This window comes from Spinacia oleracea, chromosome 1, assembly GCF_020520425.1.
Source record: "Spinacia oleracea cultivar Varoflay chromosome 1, BTI_SOV_V1, whole genome shotgun sequence".
Classification (NCBI taxonomy): domain Eukaryota; kingdom Viridiplantae; phylum Streptophyta; class Magnoliopsida; order Caryophyllales; family Amaranthaceae; genus Spinacia; species Spinacia oleracea.
In genome coordinates, this window is record NC_079487.1 from 59,652,602 (window position 1) to 59,672,126 (window position 19,525).

The 19,525-nt window shown below is 41.2% G+C and overlaps 1 long non-coding RNA gene across 2 annotated transcripts; it reads left to right on the forward strand.

Moving 5' to 3' along the window:
* Positions 1–1,675: 1,675 nt before the first annotated feature.
* On the forward strand, positions 1,676–4,961 carry LOC110804708 (uncharacterized). Of its 2 annotated transcripts, XR_008932095.1 has the most exons (4): positions 1,676–2,036; positions 2,206–2,394; positions 3,575–3,619; positions 3,925–4,961. It is a non-coding gene; the product is annotated as an uncharacterized lncRNA (long non-coding RNA). The 2 variants fall into 2 exon arrangements; XR_008932096.1 differs by lacking the exon at positions 3,575–3,619 and having other exon boundaries at positions 1,678–2,036.
* Positions 4,962–19,525: the final 14,564 nt, after the last annotated feature.

Here is a 19,525-nt window from a genome sequence, read left to right on the forward strand (position 1 = left end):
CAACTTACTCTTGACTGAACCCGTAGGGTCACACAAATAGGACTTGAACGGATCAAGTATTTAAGTTAATATATAATTCATTAAGTACTCCATTTACGAACATTCTTAAACGATGGATCTCGGTTCCAGTGGGAGCTGAAATCGTCAAAAGGCAAAATAAAGAATACTCCGAAAATGATGATATTGCCGGAAACGAAAATATGGTTCATGACGGAAATATAAATATTATCCAATTCGTAGATGTTTCCGGAAACGGAAACATGGTTCGTATCGGAAAATATTATCGAAAGCAGAAATATTGCCGGAAACGGAAATATTACCGGAATCAGAAATATTTAGGAAAAGGAAATTATTTCTGGAATCGGAAATAATAACGGAAACGTAAATATTTGTTCGAAACGTAAATGAATTCCGGAATTGAAAAACGAAACGGAAGCTCGACGAGCGACAAGCCGGCAAGCGAGCCGGCCCATCGCTCGACAAGCAAAGGCAACGCCAAGCTGCAAGCAAGGCAGCACTATGGGCCACGCCTTGCGAGCAAGGCAGCAGCACCATAGGCTACGCCAAGCTGCAAGCAAGGCAGCAGCTCATGGGCCACGCCAAGCTGCGAGCAAGGCAGCAGCGCCATGGGCTGCGCCAAGCTGCAAGCAAGGCATCAGCTCATGGGCCACGCCAAGCTGTGAGCAAGGCAGCAGCATCCATGGGTCGCGCCAAGCTGCAAGCAAGGCATCAGCTCATGGGCCACGCTAAGCTGTGAGCAAGGCAGCAGCATCCATGGGTCGCGCCAAGCCTGCGGCAAGGCAGCATCTCATGGGCCGCTCCCAGCCAGCAAGCACGACTGCAGGCCTGCCAAGGCGACAAGCCAGCACGCACACCAACGTGGCCTGTTGTGGCTGCGTTGGGTTGTTTCGTCTTGGACTCCAAGAAATATCCAATTTCTTAATTCCCAAGTAAACTTGGATTAAGTATTCCTAGTCTTACTGGAATTCAAATAATTAAGAGTTTAATTAATGTTGCAATTCTTATTGAATAAGAATTTCAATCCTAGTAGGGTTGGTAATTCTATTCCTAGTAAGACTCAAATTCCTTATTTCCTACACTATAAATATGAGGCTAGTCCCTCATGATTAAATACATCAATTGAATTGAAATCATATTCTTTATTCCTATTGTGTTCAAGGGAGAACATAATACAAGCCTAACCGAATACATAAAACCTTAAGTAAAATCCTAGTTGGTTAAACCTAAGGCGGATCCGAACGTGCTGTGGACTTTCTACGGAGGGGCAACGTTTGTGGATCTAAAGATTGGTTCTTGTTCGGTTCGGGAGCAGCTAGGGAAGGCACACATCACATTGTATGTCACCTAAATATGCTAATTGACTATGTGGCAATTAATTTGGATTCTGGCTTCACTAGTACAAAAATGCTAATTTGCGTCGGTACATTTGCATCGCACATTGTAATGAGTGACGCAAAATCAACTAATTTGGGTAAAAATTATCATGTGCGTCGCTATTTAACTAATATGTGACACAAATGTACCCTGTGTAGGTTAATTTAGTCATTTGCGTCACAGATTGCTTATTACGCGACGCAGTTGACCTGTTATTTGCGTCACATACATACAAACACGCGACGCAGTAATACTTTTTTTTCTTTTCTTTTTCTTTTTCTTTTTCTTTTTCTTTTTCTTTTGGTGCGACGCAGTCATGACCCAAAGGCTAAACCCTTTTCCGCCTCCTCTACCACCCTTTCTCCCGCATATTCTTCTCTCCCAGATCTTCATTGTTGAAACTCCAAAACCTCTGTCTCTCCTTAAAGATATCAGTATTAAGGTTTCCCTTCAAAGTCTCCTCTCACCATACCATCCCAATCTCTCCATTTTCTTTGAAAACTCAAGCTATGCGAATTTGGTATTCTGAGGCAAAACCCTAGGTTCCAGCGGCGTGACGAAGAATAGCACAATTTGGGGAGGTTATTCTATCTCCTCTTCTCGCTCTTCCTTTCGTTTGTTCGATTTTCTAATTTCTCGAGGTATTTCTTAATTTTTTCCGTCAAATTTGTTAAATGTCGCTTTGATTTTTGTCCATAGTCGCAGAAATTATGTAGATTATGTAGATAGAATGCTTAATTTAAGTGTTTATCTAATCGTGAGGATGTTACATAAGTAATCTAGCTAACTCAAATTTGATGTCTGTGCCAGGCTAAAGTTCGACGATTCTTTGAAAAATCAAAGAAAAAAACCAGCATCTAAGAACATTGATGAGGATGATGATGCAGCAAAAGCGCAGTAAAGGCTTGCAATGAAAAAAAAATTGATGAAGAAGTAAAAGTTTCGTCACTTAAGATCTGGCAACAATGAAATTTTGCAGCCTCCCAAGCAAATTCGTTGGTATTTCTCTAATCTCTCTTGTCATTTTATTTCTTTACATCATTTTCAATTGAAGTATTATTTCCCCTGTATCACAAATTCATCAGATCGATTATAGGCCTGAATTGGTCCCTTTTCTTGCTAAATACATCAGTTGAAGTCATTTTCTTGTAGCTGCTTTTACTTTTTATGTTTTTTGTAGTTTTTGCTTGCCATTTCATATTCAATTTAGGGTCAGTTAATTAAGTTACGGTGTAGACAAAATTTAGAGCTTTTTATGTCCAAGTTAATGTTTTTGATGAATTGGCATCATTGAGTGTATGTAATTCATACCTTGTCATATTTTCAAATGCAAAGAGTTGGTGAAATTAAAACTCCTGACTCCTGAGTTATAACTTATATTAACTATCCATCTAAACAATAATGTCATCAGCTAGGCAGTGCATCTACTTATAAAATCAAGCTCATATTGCTATGCATATGTTGATATGAGTACATTTTATAAGTTTAAAGTTTAAAAGACGCTTAAAAAGTACATTTTATGATGATATGCTGATTTTTTTGACAATTTGATTTAACTGGACAGTTGGGATGGTTGGAATTTTATCTGTGAAGATGCTTTAATAACTTAAGTATCCCTTTGCTAAGTTTTCATGTACTTATTCTCTTTGTATGGGTTAATAACGCTGATAAGATGTGATCTGATTTCAGTTATGCAACTATTAGGGGCCAACACCTCTTAGACCGTCCTACAGTTTTGGCGATAATGATGCTTTAACTGATAGTATAGGTGCAACTTACCTTCGTATGGATCAAACTTCAGTTGACACAGTTCATATTCATGCATAATTTTCCTTTTTCGAGAGATTTTTTTATGAAGATGACGATATATTAGTTTAGGTCTAGGATTCCTTTAAAGGAGGTAACTGAAAAAAGAGTATGCTAATTATGATTGCGTTAAAAGGAAACCAGAGGAAACCTACTATATAGTGGCTGCAGCTTTCCAAGCTCCAAAGGGATGCAACATATACAAGCCTGGTTTCTCCATACCATTCTTATTTGACGCTGAAATTTTGCATTTTATACTAAGCTAATCAAGTGTATATATGACTTATCTCATTCGATTTCTTGATAGTTTTAATTTTGCTAACAGAGCTTTTAACTTTATATTGCAACTTATTATCAGGTATAAATTTGACAGGTCCATTGCCTGAAGAAATTGTGTCCTTGTCTAGCTGCAGAGACTGTAAGTTGTAATATCTTAGATGATGAAATCTTAAGAAATTAATTGATCGAAGTTATGTTGCTCTTATAAAAGAAGTGAAGCTGTATCAGACGAGTCATTTGCCAGCTATAGTCTTATTGATCAAACTTTAGTTTTTGTTATTGCTAATTTAACATGATGTTGTGCTCAATATTCCAGAGACACTTGTTGCTGCAATACAAGTGATTTATTTTTCCTTTTTTGTAGTGATGTCTGGTGCTATCTACTTTGTGTTTTTTAAGTTTCTTAGCATTGATGTGGTTTGAATCTGCTCACATGACACATAGGTATGTTGATGACACTTACAAGGCATGCGAGAGATTTGAACAGTTAGGTGTGGAGTTTGTAAAGAAGCTTGATGATGGTGAGTCTTTTATTTTCTAAATCAGCTCATATTTCTTTCTAATACCAAGTTTGTTTATGTTAGTTCGTGATATTTTTTGATTTTTTGAACTTTTAATTGAGGATTTTGATTTTTGATGCCAGTTCTTTGTTCTTAATTCCTTTGGATCTTGTGTCTCCAGCAATTTTTCCACACAAAATTTCCGCACTTCCTTCTGAAAATCTTCGTTTTTTCAGACTGTTGAAGAGGAAAACCCATGTAAGCAAAGTCTCTCATTTTTCTGGGTTTTATTTATTATTGACTTTTTCTGAAAATAGGGATTTTATCGTGTTGTTCTTTTGTTTGTAATATGAGAATGATGTGACTATGATAGTATGGATTAAAGAATATATGGTTGTCAGGTTGTGAGTTTTATAGGATATATTTTCAGATGCTTAAAAAAGTTTGTTTAAGAACCTATTCGGCCTGAATCTAAATTTCTGTATACCTATTAGTCTATTACTTAGTATGAGGTACTCTGCTAGTTTTACCATGTACATTTGGCATTCCAACTTGGGTTTATTACTTACCTAGCTACTTGCATATGTTGTTGATCAGGAAAAAGTGACATAGTCAAATGGTTCCTATAATGCTAATGCTAAGATGCAACTCTGTCTTAGTGACTAAACTCCAAAGTCATTATTGCAGATGCTTTCAACCTTTCACTGCTTGACTGTTAGTATTTCATATTTGTGAAATGTGATTGTTCTGCTATTTTTGTTTGTTTTCTTTGGGCTGATTACATTATGAGCAATGTCGATATTTAGCTAGTTTATTGTAATATTTACTTAAACTTTTATGTTTAAAGTGTAGTTAGGTTATCAACATGTTGGTTGATCTATGGTGAATTTGCCTTTTATTGGGTTGTAAACTGTTTTGACAGGTATATATTAATGTATTATAACATTCCCGGTATTGGGGAGGGTCAAATTACAAAGGAAATATTGTCAAAATTTTCACCTAGTTTACTTTTATTTTTATGCTCTGAATATACTAGTACTGAAAGCTGCTTATTTTATTTAATATATGGATTAAATAAAATCAGCAGCTCATTTTTTTTAGAATATCCAAAAGTCATTTGTGTCGCAGATTAACTAAAACTGCGACGCAAATGACTTTTTTTTAAGATGATGAAACATCATTTGCGTCGCACTTTAGCTAAACTGCGACGCAAATGACATTTTTTTTAACATATTGAAAAGTCATTTGCGTCGCAGTTTAGTTAAACTGCGACGCAAATGACTTTTCAATATGTTAAAAAAAATGTCATTTGCGTCGCAGATTAGCTAATCTGCGACGCAAATGACTCTTATTTGCGTCGCCCAAATGTGCGACGCAAATGACTTTTTTCATTTGCGTCGCAGCCAGTTGCGTCGCACCAATGTGCGACGCAAATGAGCTTAAATGACCGACGCAAATGACTGTTTTTCCACTAGTGCTTTATGGTTTTTTCGCATGAATTATATTGTTGTATTATTCATAACCTAACAGAGCACTCATATTCGGCCGAGTTTTTGCATAATAGAATGATGGCCCAGAAAGAGAATACGAGTACTCGCAATTATCTAAAGGCGTGGTTCGAGAAGTGGGAGGTAGAGCCTGGTGAAGAGGTCGTATCAAAATACGATGATCGCTTGCCCACAGCCTCAAATCTGCGGTTTTTGGAGACGATGAAAATGATGAGGTATAAATCTTTGAGTTTTCTTGGTTATTTTTAAAATTTCTTGTCTAATTCGTATTTCCTAAGTTAGTTATTTTAATATGTGGATAAAATGAAAAATTAGGGTTTTTATTGATTTGCATGTAGTTGAATCGACGATCTAAATTTGCATGATTTATTTGGGATTGTTTTTATGTTTCCTGGTTTTTTTTTATTTATAATGGTTTTCAGTTGAATTTGTGGATGAAAATGAGAACCTAGGGTTTTTATTCATTTGCATGTAGTTCAATCGACGATCTGAACTTGCACGATTATTTTTGGAATTTTATGAATATTTCTAGTATTTTTGAGGAACTTTTTTATTTGTTTATGATTTTTTGAAGTGACTTTTGGTTATTAATTGTGTGGGTTAAATCATGTCTCTGTTGGTAAAAAATTTGGTTAAATCATGTTTTTTAAAGTTTTTGGACTAAATAATGTATGTGTTGTTAAATGTATTTGGTTAAATCGTGTTTATTCAAGTTTGTGGGTTTAAATCATGTCCTTGTTGTTAAATTGTTATGGTTAAATCGTGTTTTTTCAAGTTTGTGGGTTTAAATCATGACCCTGCTTTTATGATGATACTAATGACCTTGTTTCTTATGTCCCCTGTTGCATGCAAGGAGCCCACTCGATCTGATTAGTTCAAACTGTTTTATGTTGGTCAGTGTGAGAATGAGGATGGCGATGCTGCTGTGTCTTCTGGGCAAGAATCATATGCGTTTCCTTATTCAAAGAATAAAGACACGACTGGTGCAGATGATCATGATTAGATAAGTATGTCCCTCTTTTCATTTTAATTAGCAATTTAATTAGGGTCAGCTGTTGAAATTGTAGGGCAACAAGTGTAATCTCTTGCTGGCAAGGGTTGGATTTGTTGTTGTTGAAGGAGGATTTGTTGTTGCATGTGAAGTTTGGAGGGTTTAAACTTAGAATATGCCCATGTTTTGATTCATGATGATATGCCTCTGTTTTGGTTCATGATGATATGTCCCTTACATGTTCCATTTGCAAATGATGATATGCCTCTGTTTTGTTTTGTTGATCATTTGATTTTACTTGATGAAATTTCCATGTTTGGTATAAAAAAAAATAACCTTTGCATGTTGTGAGGGGGTCGAAAAAGCGCGAGGCTAATGCGTGACCTCGTCCCTCGTGGGTGTGACGATTCTTTTTATTCAATCAAGTGTAATTAGATTTCCTGTGAGTATACACCCAATTGACTAGTAATATAGGAGTCGCCATTCAGTTTTTAACGACAATGAGAAAAACTGACAAAACCCGGTTATCGTGACATAAAGGGAGTGCAATTATGTTTGACCACGACGGCCGTAGGTTCCCTTGTGATCCCTGGTGTGGGGATCTCTCAACATACACCCGCAAGGTAGAGATTGAGGGTTCGGGGGACTGTAACTACCGAGAGGAGTACTTCGCTCGTCGATAACTCCAGAGGCAGGATATCCTCACTAGCTCAGCATAAATAATTGAAGGGACATGCGTTAACTATTAAACTAATCTGAGTTGATTTTAGCAATATGCAACATATAATACTAGATCGATCGCGATTATCTGATTTAGATTGCATTAAAGGACCTAGCATGATAATCCAATTTCCCAAAATATTATATTTCTTAGGCGTGATAGAACAATCAGATTTAGTTAGTTTAACAGTTCATAAAAAGGGCGATGAAAGCAATTAAATCATCGAGAAGGGGCACATTACGACGCACCCTTGAGAGGTGCGTCACGGTTCTTAGAAAACTAACCACTTTGACTTTGCTATTTCTCCTTTTTATTTAACGAATCTCAATTATGGGACAGGATACGTTCTGTTCGATTTATGGGTCGATTGCGACAGAACGCGTGAACAATTTCGCAGCGAGAGGCTTAGGCTAAGGGTTGGAGTCAATACTCAGAATATAATTATGTGATGTCGTGTGTTGTTTCACGTCGAAACTAGGGGCCTATTTATAGGGAAGAGTTCGTGGAAAGATAGAATTGCAGAGTTCTAATCCACAAAGAATTAGGAAAAAACACGTACCCAGGTATTTTCAGCGCCCAGGCCTAGGCGCCGAAGATTTCGGCGCCCAGAGCCAGGCGTTGAAAATAGGGTCTGGGCTGTTTTCTTTAGTCAGATTTGGATTCCTGAAATCCGTAGAGTTTGAGATTAATTTGAGTCTTTTAGCGCGTATCAATTTTGTGACGGAATGCGTCTGGGCCCGTTACGAACTCTAAGCTCGTCAGGATTTTAATTAATACGTAACTCTTATTTCCGAATCCTATTAGGAATAGGATTCTCGCGGTTTTTTATCTCATTTAGGATTTATGTTGGAGTGCAACACCTAATTCTGACAGGTTTCTATCCTTTATGATTTGCCACTTTTAGAAGCTACCTTTCACGGCAGTTACTATTTTTAGCAGGTTTCCATAAATAGCAGGTTTCGGGTGAAATGAAATGGGGAATCGAGATTCGTTTATTTTACAGGAGATGCGTTGTCAAGTGGAGATTTACGCTTTCATCATCGAACCTTTCCCTTGCGGGAATGGGGACAAAAGTAGGTGTCTACAGTTAGCCCCCACTTTGACTGAGTCTTGGAGTAAGACGATGGTCAAAGTATTAGACGGAGTGCGTCACACAAGCCATGGTGTATGTGACCTGTTTTGCGAGGGTCTCACGAGCCCCCGAGTGATAACATTTGACTTAAGGGTCATCACTTGAAGTGTCGACATATCCCTCACGTGTCATTGGGATTTGCCAACTGATAGTACAGAAACTTCCTTACTTTGTCATTGGAAGGATCTAAAGGTGCGTAGAAACTCCCTCACTTTTGTCATTGGGAGTAGCTACAGATGTTTTCGAAATCAAAGCTGTAAAGTGTAATTGGGCCTGGCCAAGCCCAATCACGAGGTAAAACGTTTTTAAAGATTCTCATTTTCAGGGCTAGCTAAACGAGAAAACCCCCTTGTTTTTATAGGACGTAAAACGAAGGAAAATCCAGCACATTGTTCTTTTTTGGAAAAACGGAAAACCAATCCTTTAATTTTTGGAAAAAAGGGAAAACCAATCCTTTAATTTTTGGAAAAAGGGAAAACCAATCCTTTAATTTTGGAAAAAGGGAAAACCAATCCTTTAATTTTTGGAAAAAGGGAAAACCAATCCTTTAATTTTTGGAAAAAGGGAAAACCAATCCTTTAATTTTTGGAAAAAGGGAAAACCGAAAAAAGTTATCGCTGCAGCGACTAAGGACCTGCGCTGTTAGTGACGCAGACACCGCCCGCTGAAGGTGGGCGAGCCTGTCCGCTGAGGGTGGACTCCCCGTCCGATAGAAGTGGACGAATCTGTTTTGATGTTTTTGAAAATAAGGACCTACGCGGTTTGTGACGTAGACCCCGCCGGCTGAAGATGGCGAACCTGTCCGCTGAGGGTGGACGCCCCGTCCGATAGAAGTGGACGAATCTGTTTTGAAATTTATTTTGCTTTTTTGAAAATAAGGACCTACGTGGTTTGCGCCGTAGACCCCGCCGGCTGAAGATGGCGAGCCTATTTGAAGATTTTATTTCTTTCGAAAACTGAGGACCTGCGCGGCTAGTGACGCAGACCCCACCCGCTGAAGGTGGGCGAGCCCTGTCCGCTGAGGGTGGACGTCCCTGAATTCGTTTTTTAATTTGGAACTCGCGTGGTTCGATCTTGCCTGATTGAGGTGGGCAAGTCCCTATTTCATTTTTTTTCTTGTGATTTTTTTTGAGAATTTCTTTTCATTCATTCTTGCAGGAGCGAATTCTTTCGAGGGATTCTCGGATTTAGTTGCAACATGAATGTGGGTTGACAACGTGCTTAGACGGACCATTATCTTGTGGTCATCTTCTTTCATGGTTTTGAGCTAGTCTTTATGGCTCAATTTTGCCATTACCTGGGTCCTTGATTAGGGGACTATGTATAAGTATCAACGGCGACCTTTGTCTTGAGGTCGTAATCCGGTTTTATCTTTTGAGGTTATCCAAACACGGGACTTCGTACAGTGTAGTCTGGGAATGCCGTTTTAACTTTGCACACTTTCTTTTGAAATATATGTTTTCTTTCGAGCCCCCAAGCACTCGTGCTTGACGGTCATTTTTTGTCAAAGAGGTTCCTACACATTTTGTAATGTCTTTGATCGTGTTTGGGATCGTGCTCGTAAGTGCGAGCGATCTTTGTAGTGGTGTGCTACTTTGACAAAGTCGTGAGGTGCGACTTTCGGCAATTTTCAAGTCGAATGAGTATGGCAGGGCCCACTAGAAGTTAGGGCCTTTTTTGAGCCTGGGTACATTTTCGGCGCCCAGGCCTGGGCGTTGAAATAATTCGCGCCCAGGTGGGGCGTTGAAAGTGTTGTTTGGGCTGGTCTTTTGATGACACAGTCGGCCTCTTGTTCATTCGTCTATTTCACTTGGGAGTTCTATGTATTCTCTTCTCTTTTGTTTTTTTTCTTTATTTTTAGAACGTGATGATTTTCTTGAGAAGTCGTAGCCGATTGGTGGACTACGGTGCTTGTCGCTTTGGGGCGATTATTTTAAGGAACTGTTGCTCTTTAAGGCGTACAGTTATTGCAACAGTTGGGCGAGTCTATATGGCCCGAGGAACATACCTTGAGGCGTAAGACTTTGATCGCTCTTGTATATTTTTTTTTTCTTTTGAATGCGTTCGTGAATGATGACATGTATGTGCGAACGAGTGTTCATAGAATGGCCGTTGTGTGCGGTCCATTAATCAGTTTGCTCGAATCATTTTTTTTTGGAGCAATGACTGATTTTGAATAGTTTGCTTAGAAGCTTGATAAGGGTCAGGTCCATTCATGAAGTGGGCTCAAACATCGTGCCCTTTCGATTGTTCAAACATTTGCTTCGAGATTTTTTATTTTGTTATGGTTGTTTCGTAGCTTGGAGCCCCCAAGTATGCATGTTGGGATGCTTCCTTTTGGCGTACGATTTTGTAGGTTCTTTCGAGAAAGATGCCTTGGGGTTTCACTCGTGTAGGTGCGAGCTATCCCTTCCGTGGTAGGTAATGTTTTGCTACCTTTAATCCTTAATGTAGGAGTCGTGTGGCTTGCATTTGGGCAATAAGTAGTATTTGCCTCTTACTCTTGGTCGTGCTTGCATTAGTGCAATGTGCCTTACCTTTTTTTTTTAGACTTGTACTATGGGATTATGGTGCAACGCAGGCTTGTGTGGCCTAACGGCGTGTCTTAGAACATTCCTCCAAGTGTTGGGATATCATTATTTGGAGTACTTCATCGTGCTGAATCGTTCAGGTGCTCGAACAAGTGTAGCACCTTCTGCGTGGGTTTGCACGGCTTATTACTTCGTTCGATACGATGATTCATAGGTGTTTCTTTCTTATTTTTGTATCTGGGCAAAACTTGGCTAGCAGAAAGATTCAGCGCCCAGGCTGGGGCGTTAAAGATATCGGCGCCCAGCTCTGGGCGTTGAAAATGATTCATGGGCAGAATTTTGACAGTTTTTTTTTATTTTTTTTTCTTTCGCTTTTGCTTTGGAACGATGTAGACTGTGTAACGGGCGCTTTATAGGGCGAGCGTTATGTGCAGTGGTTTGATCGGAGTTTTGGTGACTCGCGATTTTCAGTTACCCTTGTTAGTGGGGCGGCTTTATATACTCTAAGTAATGCTTAGAATTTGGGAGGGGTTGCAGCCATTCTAAGGTTCGTTTTACATGATTAAAGCTTAGGATTGTGCCCCTATGATGTATGTATAGCATTAGCGTCGAGAATTTGCGATAAAATCGTCATTTCGAGCATTTTTAGAGTGTTTTTCTCAAACCCCCAATTGTAGCTACGGGATTTGCTTGGTGCTATAATGCTTTGCATACGTCTTTATGCATTCATGGTGACATGGATCATGAATAGTTTGAACCAGACTCGTTTAGTGCGAGGTACGTTCGGGTAGTAATTTGCTACTTTTCTTGTAAATGTCGTATTGTGCGACATTGCCATGGTCAAGGTAATCATACGTTGAAGTGTGCCTTGACCAAAAGCTAGGTGCCTTTCTTTACCCATAATCATATTTTTAGATCTTTTTGACTCACTTGCAACATCGAGATAAATGCATACTTAGATTAAACCAATGACACTTTATTATGTTCGAAGAAGTCTTTGAAAATTATTTGAAATCCGAGTCCTACTATGTACAATCCGAGGTGTCCTAAGTAAGTTTGACTTATAGAAGGGTTCGTACAAGATTACATGAGTGAATCAAAATACTGTTATGATTTTCGGAATGCTGTCTAAGGATTTGGTGGAAGCCAGGGTGCAGGCGTCAAGACATACTTGTGCCCGTTTGGCATATGCTTTAGGCTTTTAGGGCCATCTTTTCCAAAATTGCGGGAATATAAACCGTTTTCAAATTGACTTAGATTTACTTGGTGTATGTCTGTATAAAAGGTCGAGGTATACTTAGTTCCTTCCCTATCTCTTTCATTTCAATTTTTAGCCCCCAGTTACTGTTATGTCTTCCCATTAATAATGTTTTCAGATTTCGATTTTAGATGCCCGTGTCATATGTCTAAGTAGGGTGAGCCTTGGTTAAGTGCCAAGTTGACAGGCTAAATCGCACTCCTATCAAAGATAAACCTAACGTTCACCAACTAAAAATATAGCAAGGGAAGCAAGGATCGTATCCACAGGGAAACAATGTTCTTTCTACTATTAATCGGCAATTCTAGACTATTGGGAAACAAGAATATAGGTTGATTTGTATAATGAAACTAGGACGATAATAAAGTAGGGAAAAATCAGATATTAAAAGGTCTAGGGCATAGGTTCACCGATGAACAACATTCCAGGATGACAACAATCGATAATAATCAATAAAACAGTTTATTAGACTAGCATGCTCTCTCGAATCGATACTAATCATAGACTTAGAATTAACGGGCTCTCGCTACGTATTAATCCCAATTCTACCTATTGAAACAAGCCTAAACATCAAATTGCATATCTCGAATCTTAATTTGATATTGCGAAACTAATACAATCAAACCTGCGCAAATCTAATTGCAAAGTAGATAAGGGCAATCAATAGGAATTAACAGCTAAACCAACAATCAACAACAATTAATCATCCTTTCACATTCGTTCATGGATTCCCAAACCCTAGAAATTAGACTACTCAAGCATATTAACAATAAGCAAAGCAATTGGCATGATTGAAAATATAATTAAAGCTTAAACAATGAATTGAAATAAGGAATAATACCTAATTGAAGAACAATGGCAAATGAAAGCTTCGATTTTTGATTGAAAATAAACTAAATGTTTAGAACAAATTAGAGAGAAAAATCTAGCTTAGAGAAATAAAACTAAGTATTTTAACACTAGGATATGAGATAATGAAGTCCTCAACTAAATTAACAAAGGCTATATTTATAGTTTAGCCTAAAAACATAAGAAAAACCGGAAAAAAATAAAGAAGGACGCGCGCGCACAGCGCCTTGGGTTGTCATCGCCCGGTCGGGCGGCTCTCCGCCCGACGGGCGAAAAGCTCGAAGACCGCCCGACGGGCGCAGGGCTGCCTGACGTGCGTAGGGCGACTTTCTGGAAACCTTCTCCGCGCGCCCGGTCGGGCGGCTCTCGCCCGTCGGGCGGAGAGCGATTTCTTCTGCTGCTGCTTCTGATGGGCGCCCGGTGGGCACCGGGCGAAACTCCACCCGTCGGGCGCCCTCTGACGAACTGTTCCTCTGCTTGCTCGCCCGATGGGCGAGGGGCAATCCACCGGGCGGAGGGCTAAGTGATCCGCCCTTCGTCCACAACACCTAGTCTAACTTCCGGGGCTCGATCATGAACATCCAGGGCTCCCGTAAGTCGACAAAAGTCGTTCCGAACTCCCTCGGGATCCTGTAGTGGCCTAAATCATCAAGAAACGGGCCTAACAAGACCAATTTCTCACTAAGTATTCCTGAAACTCACGGCACACTAAAATACACAGATTAGTACTAAAATGGCTCCTAGGAGCTCATTTGACGCATGAAAGTACTAAGGGACGGGGGTGAAAATATTATATAAAACGCACATATCAAACTCCTCCAAGCTAGATCTTTGCTTGTCCCTAAGCAAAGGAATCATCGATGAACACAAAATCAACTTCACCCCCAACATATTTCAAAATGAACACATGATCCAAGGTAAAATCTAACAAGTATGCATCAATGTCAACCAATCCGGTCCATTCAATTGCTAATACTCCTTAACAATCGTCACGCAAAGCGAACCACAAATGCACAATGGAATTCAAGACTAGTGCTCACACACTCGTCACTCATTTATGTGGCGGATAAAAGATGTACCCGTTCGCTCTCCTCCCAACATATAAGTGAACAATGCCCTCCCAAACTTACACACTCGTGTGTTTAGAAAAACATACACTCAACCTAGTAGTCGACTCGAAATGTGTCACGTAATAACTTGCATTGATAAACAACTACTTTCACATTAATACAACTCTATGCACAAAGGTCAGAAGGTCTTTCAAGCTTGTAATGATAGGCTTAGGTGAAGGTGCGGTAAATTTGGGTAAAACGTGAGCTTAAAGCCTTAGCTTTGGGGAGCTTAAATCCTAGCAAAACCATGGTCAACCACAAATGATGACCACACCCACAACTTCCCACTCAACACATGATGAAACAACAAACAAACCACACTATACTTTCTTGCCTTGATTTCACAATTGTAACCAATCACTCATGAAGATAAGAAATTGTAATACCGGAGTGACAAAAGCTTGATTCAATAACGATTTTTTTTTTTTCTTTCCCTTTTTTTTTTTTTTTTTTTTTTTTTTTTTTTTCCTTCTTTTGGAACCTTCACACATTTTTTTTTTTATATTCTCCTCATCTCATTCATTTTTCATTTCATTTTTTTTTTCAACAACAATCATGATAAGAAGAACTTCCCTTTTCGATACTCAATATGCCCAAAATGTACAAAATGTATCACACTACAACTCCCTCACCTCACTACTATTAGCTCCCCCAAGCTAGGCTTGGGACTAGTAACCAATGGGGAATTTACGGGCTTGTAATGTGGTTAGTCACCGAATAAATGGCACAAGCACAACATGGGTAGAAAAAGAGGGAACAAACGTATCTAATCTCATCTGAAGGCTACCTAAATAGAAAAATGCCTTCGTCCTTCACGATGTGCATGTATATGAGTCATAAAACATTACTAATAGTTGCAAACCAAAACTCATAATCGACGACACACCAGTAAGCTAACACACATCCTAACCAAGTCAACTAGTCAAGCACCAAGTCCACAAGCAGTTAGTCGGAGTTGACTCATGTTTAGGCATCAAAGCAATCGAATATCAAATCATGGCTAACACATCTACATTGCCCATCATTAAATACCAAGAATCAAAACGATTTCCGCTCAAGGGGCACAGGGAAGCATGATATTGTATTCATCGGAACGTATTTTTGTATTTTTGTATATATATATATATATTTTTTTTCGAAGCGATAAACTAATCTAGAAAGCATTAAACACACCAAAGAAACACACAAAAATAAGAAAATACGAAATGAAAAGAAAAACATACCTAGTATATACAGGTAATGTGAACCCCCCCAAACCAAATCAGACAGTGTCCTCATTGGCTCAAGGGTACCGAACCATCATCATCATCAACAACATCACTGGTGATCTTGGCCATCATCACCATCATTACCATGGCCACCGTGGCCGCTGCTGCCTGCTCCAAACCCCCCGTAGTGGGTGGGCGTGAAGGTGCCCATGGAACCGGGCGCTCCGTACCCCTCTGTGGGGTAAGTGAAGCAGGAAGGGTGCTGATGATCTGGGGCAATGTAGCCCTGCCTGGCGTACTGATCATAGAAGGGGAACATAGTCCTCTGGTGATCCGCGGCAAACTCGTGGAAACCGAGCTCAAATCTGCCTAGCCTCTCATGAATGGCCCCTAACTCCTCTGAAGACCCATGCTCCTCCTGTGGAGCCGGGCTACCTCTCTGTCCCGACCCCCTCTCTCTACGCCCTCCCCTCCTGTGGTGGGTGCGAGGCGCGGCCTCGGGATGTGGCTGGGGCTGGGCTAAGGGTGCTGCCTGCTCACCTACATATATGTAATGGGGATGACCCCTAGTAAAACTGGTGAGCCCGGTGGTGTCCGGGAGAGTAAAGAGAGCGTTCCTTTGGAACATCCATGACATCTGACCGGGGAGAAGTCCCCCGTACTCAGAGTGCACCCTGTAAAGGCTCCCAAAATACTCAATATCCAATAGGTTGTTTCCCCGGACCGCAGCATGGTCCCTCTCAACAAAGTTTGCCACTGCTACGGCAATGTGGGTGATCAGACCACCCAAAGCAATATCGGTCGAGTAGCGGTGGGTGGCGGTAGTAAGCAGTTGCATGGCCAAGTGATGAGCCAAATTCATCCTGTAACTGTCATCACCATCTAACAAATACCCCCCGAGCACCTCCAACTCCGTGCTCCTTACATTCTCCTTTTGGTCTCTCCCAAAGATTGTGAAAGCCATAAATCTGAACCAAACAAAGGGGACGGGGTGTTGCACACTAGAGGCGTGCAAATGTTGCATGCTACCGGGATTAAAATCCCCGGTCAATTTCCCCCATACCTCACTATTGTTATGCCCCTCCCCGGGGAACCTGTTATACTCCACATTCAAACCAAAAATAGCACCAAAATCCTTGATAGACAAATCATAATCATTATTGAACAATCTAAAAGAAACTCTAGTGACATCTTTGTAACCATTCTTTCGGACATTAAACGAGCTAAGGAATTCAAGAGTAAGATCCCTAAATGTCAACCTAGTCATGGAAAACATATGTTTCATGCCCACCCCATGAAATAATCTCCTAACATCCCTCTCAATACCCATATCATTTAAAGTTTTCTGACAAATAAATCGAGTAGGGACTACCTTCCGTAGCTTGAGGTGTGCAATGCGGGTTTGTTGCTCCTCACTAGCGAGAATCATGTTCGGGAAAGCCGAATCCGGTGCAAATTGAGGTGGTGGTGGTGGACGGCTTGTGGAAGCCTCCTCTTGTCTCCTTGTTGCTCCCATGCAAGTTCTTTTCGGCCTTGAACCCATTGTTGAAGGTGATTTTGAGTTCTCAAAATTTATTTTGGTGAAATTGGGTTTTTTGTAGAGAGTGAAGAAGAAGGAAAATTGGTTGGTGGAGGTTGAAGAGGATGTGATGAGGATGATTTTGGTGTGTAGCTTGATGAATTTGAGTGAGAGATGAGGGAGATATGGAGAGTTGAAGTTCTTAGGGTTTGGGGTTTAATGGAGTTTGAGAGAGAATGAAGAAGATGATTGAGATGTGAAGTGAGAAAGAATAGAGGAGACTCGTGCGTTTTAATTCGCAACTTCTCCCTACGCCCGACGGGCCAACGCCCGCCCGACGGGCGAACAGCTCGTAAGCCGCCCGACGGGCACAGGTCCGCCCGTCGGGCGGAGGGTGATACCTGAATTTTTTTCTCCGCGCGCCCGGTCGGGCAGCTATCGCCCGTCGGGCGTATAACGACACTTCCAAAACTCTGCACACGCGCCCGGTCGGGCGCTCCTCGCCCGTCGGGCGTATGGCGACACTTTCAGCAGCTCCGTAGTGAGCCGCCCGTCGGGCGCTTGTCTGCCCGTCGGGCGAACAGAGACTTTCTGATTCTTTCTCCGCGCGCCCGGTCGGGCAGCTATCGCCCGTCGGGCGGTTTGCGATTTCTTCTGCTGCTGCTTCTGATGGGCGCCCGGTGGGCACCGGGCGAAACTCCGCCCGTCGGGCGCCCTCTGACGAACTGTTCCTCTGCTTGCTCGCCCGATGGGCGAGGGGCAATCCACCGGGCGGAGGGCTAAGTGATCCGCCCTTCGTCCACAACACCTAGTCTAACTTCCGGGGCTCGATCATGAACATCCAAGGCTCCCGTAAGTCGACAAAAGTCGTTCCGAACTCCCTCGGGATCCTGTAGTGGCCTAAATCATCAAGAAACGGGCCTAACAAGACCAATTTCTCACTAAGTATTCCTGAAACTCACGGCACACTAAAATACACAGATTAGTACTAAAATGGCTCCTAGGAGCTCATTTGACGCATGAAAGTACTAAGGGACGGGGGTGAAAATATTATATAAAACGCACATATCAAACTTAGAATTAACGGTCTCTCGCTACGTATTAATCCCAATTCTACCTATTGAAACAAGCCTAAACATCAAATTGCATCTCTCGAATCTTAATTTGATATTGCGAAACTAATACAATCAAACCTGCGCAAATCTAATTGCAAAGTAGATAAGGGCAATCAATAGGAATTAATAGCTAAACCAACAATCAACAACAATTAATCATCCTTTCACATTCGTTCATGGATTCCCAAACCCTAGAAATTAGACTACTCAAGCATATTAACAATAAGCAAAGCAATTGGCATGATTGAAAATATAATTAAAGCTTAAACAATGAATTGAAATAAGGAATAATACCTAATTGAAGAACAATGGCAAATGAAAGCTTCGATTTTTGATTGAAAATAAACTAAATGTTTAGAACAAATTAGAGAGAAAAATCTAGCTTAGAGAAATAAAACTAAGTATTTTAACACTAGGATCTGAGATAATGAAGTCCTCAACTAAATTAACAAAGGCTATATTTATAGTTTAGCCTAAAAACATAAGAAAAACCGGAAAAAAATAAAGAAGGACGCGCGCGCACAGCGCCTTGGGTTGTCGTTGCCCGGTCGGGCGGCTCTCCGCCCGACGGGCGAAAAGCTCGAAGACCGCCCGACGGGCGCAGGGCTGCCCGACGGGCGTAGGGCGACTTTCTGGAAACCTTCTCCGCGCGCCCGGTCGGGCGGCTCTCGCCCGTCGGGCGGAGAGCGATTTCTTCTGCTGCTGCTTCTGATGGGCGCCCGGTGGGCACCGGGCGAAACTCCGCCCGTCGGGCGCCCTCTGACGAACTGTTCCTCTGCTTGCTCGCCCGATGGGCGAGGGGCAATCCACCGGGCGGAGGGCTAAGTGATCCGCCCTTCGTCCACAACACCTAGTCTAACTTCTGTGGCTCGATCATGAACATCCAGGGCTCCCGTAAGTCGACAAAAGTCGTTCCGAACTCCCTCGGGATCCTGTAGTGGCCTAAATCATCAAGAAACGGGCCTAACAAGACCAATTTCTCACTAAGTATTCCTGAAACTCACGGCACACTAAAATACACAGATTAGTACTAAAATGGCTCCTAGGAGCTCATTTGACGCATGAAAGTACTAAGGGATGGGGGTGAAAATATTATATAAAACGCACATATCACAAGTCCTATTGACAATGTCTGATTTTTTTTTCAAAGGGGATTCGCGAGCATTTGAGTTACCATGAACGGGTGCCCTGAGCTCGAAGGAACGATGGGGCGACGCCGTAGAACAATCCTCTTTATTGCAAGCTTACTGCCCTTATTACTTGTTGGCGATTATGACTGTGTCTTAGTGGTGAAAGAAGGCCTTTAAGCGAACGACTATGTCTAGTGGTGAAAGAAAGTCTTTAAGTGAGTTAGTTCGCTTTAGGGAGGGTCAAGTCGGGTACTTTAGAGGTCATGGACGCTTGTGCTAGCCCCCATTCAATTGAGGCAAAGTGGTCTTTTGAGTCTTGGCTAAGTGCCTAGGAGTGTGAGTGCTCCTTCTGGCAAGGGCACGTGCCCTTATTATTTTTCGATGTGTGCTCATTAATTTTGGCATCTTGATGACTTGGATTCTTCTTTTGACTTAAATCTTTCTTTCGACTTGGGTTGCAAGTAATTAAAT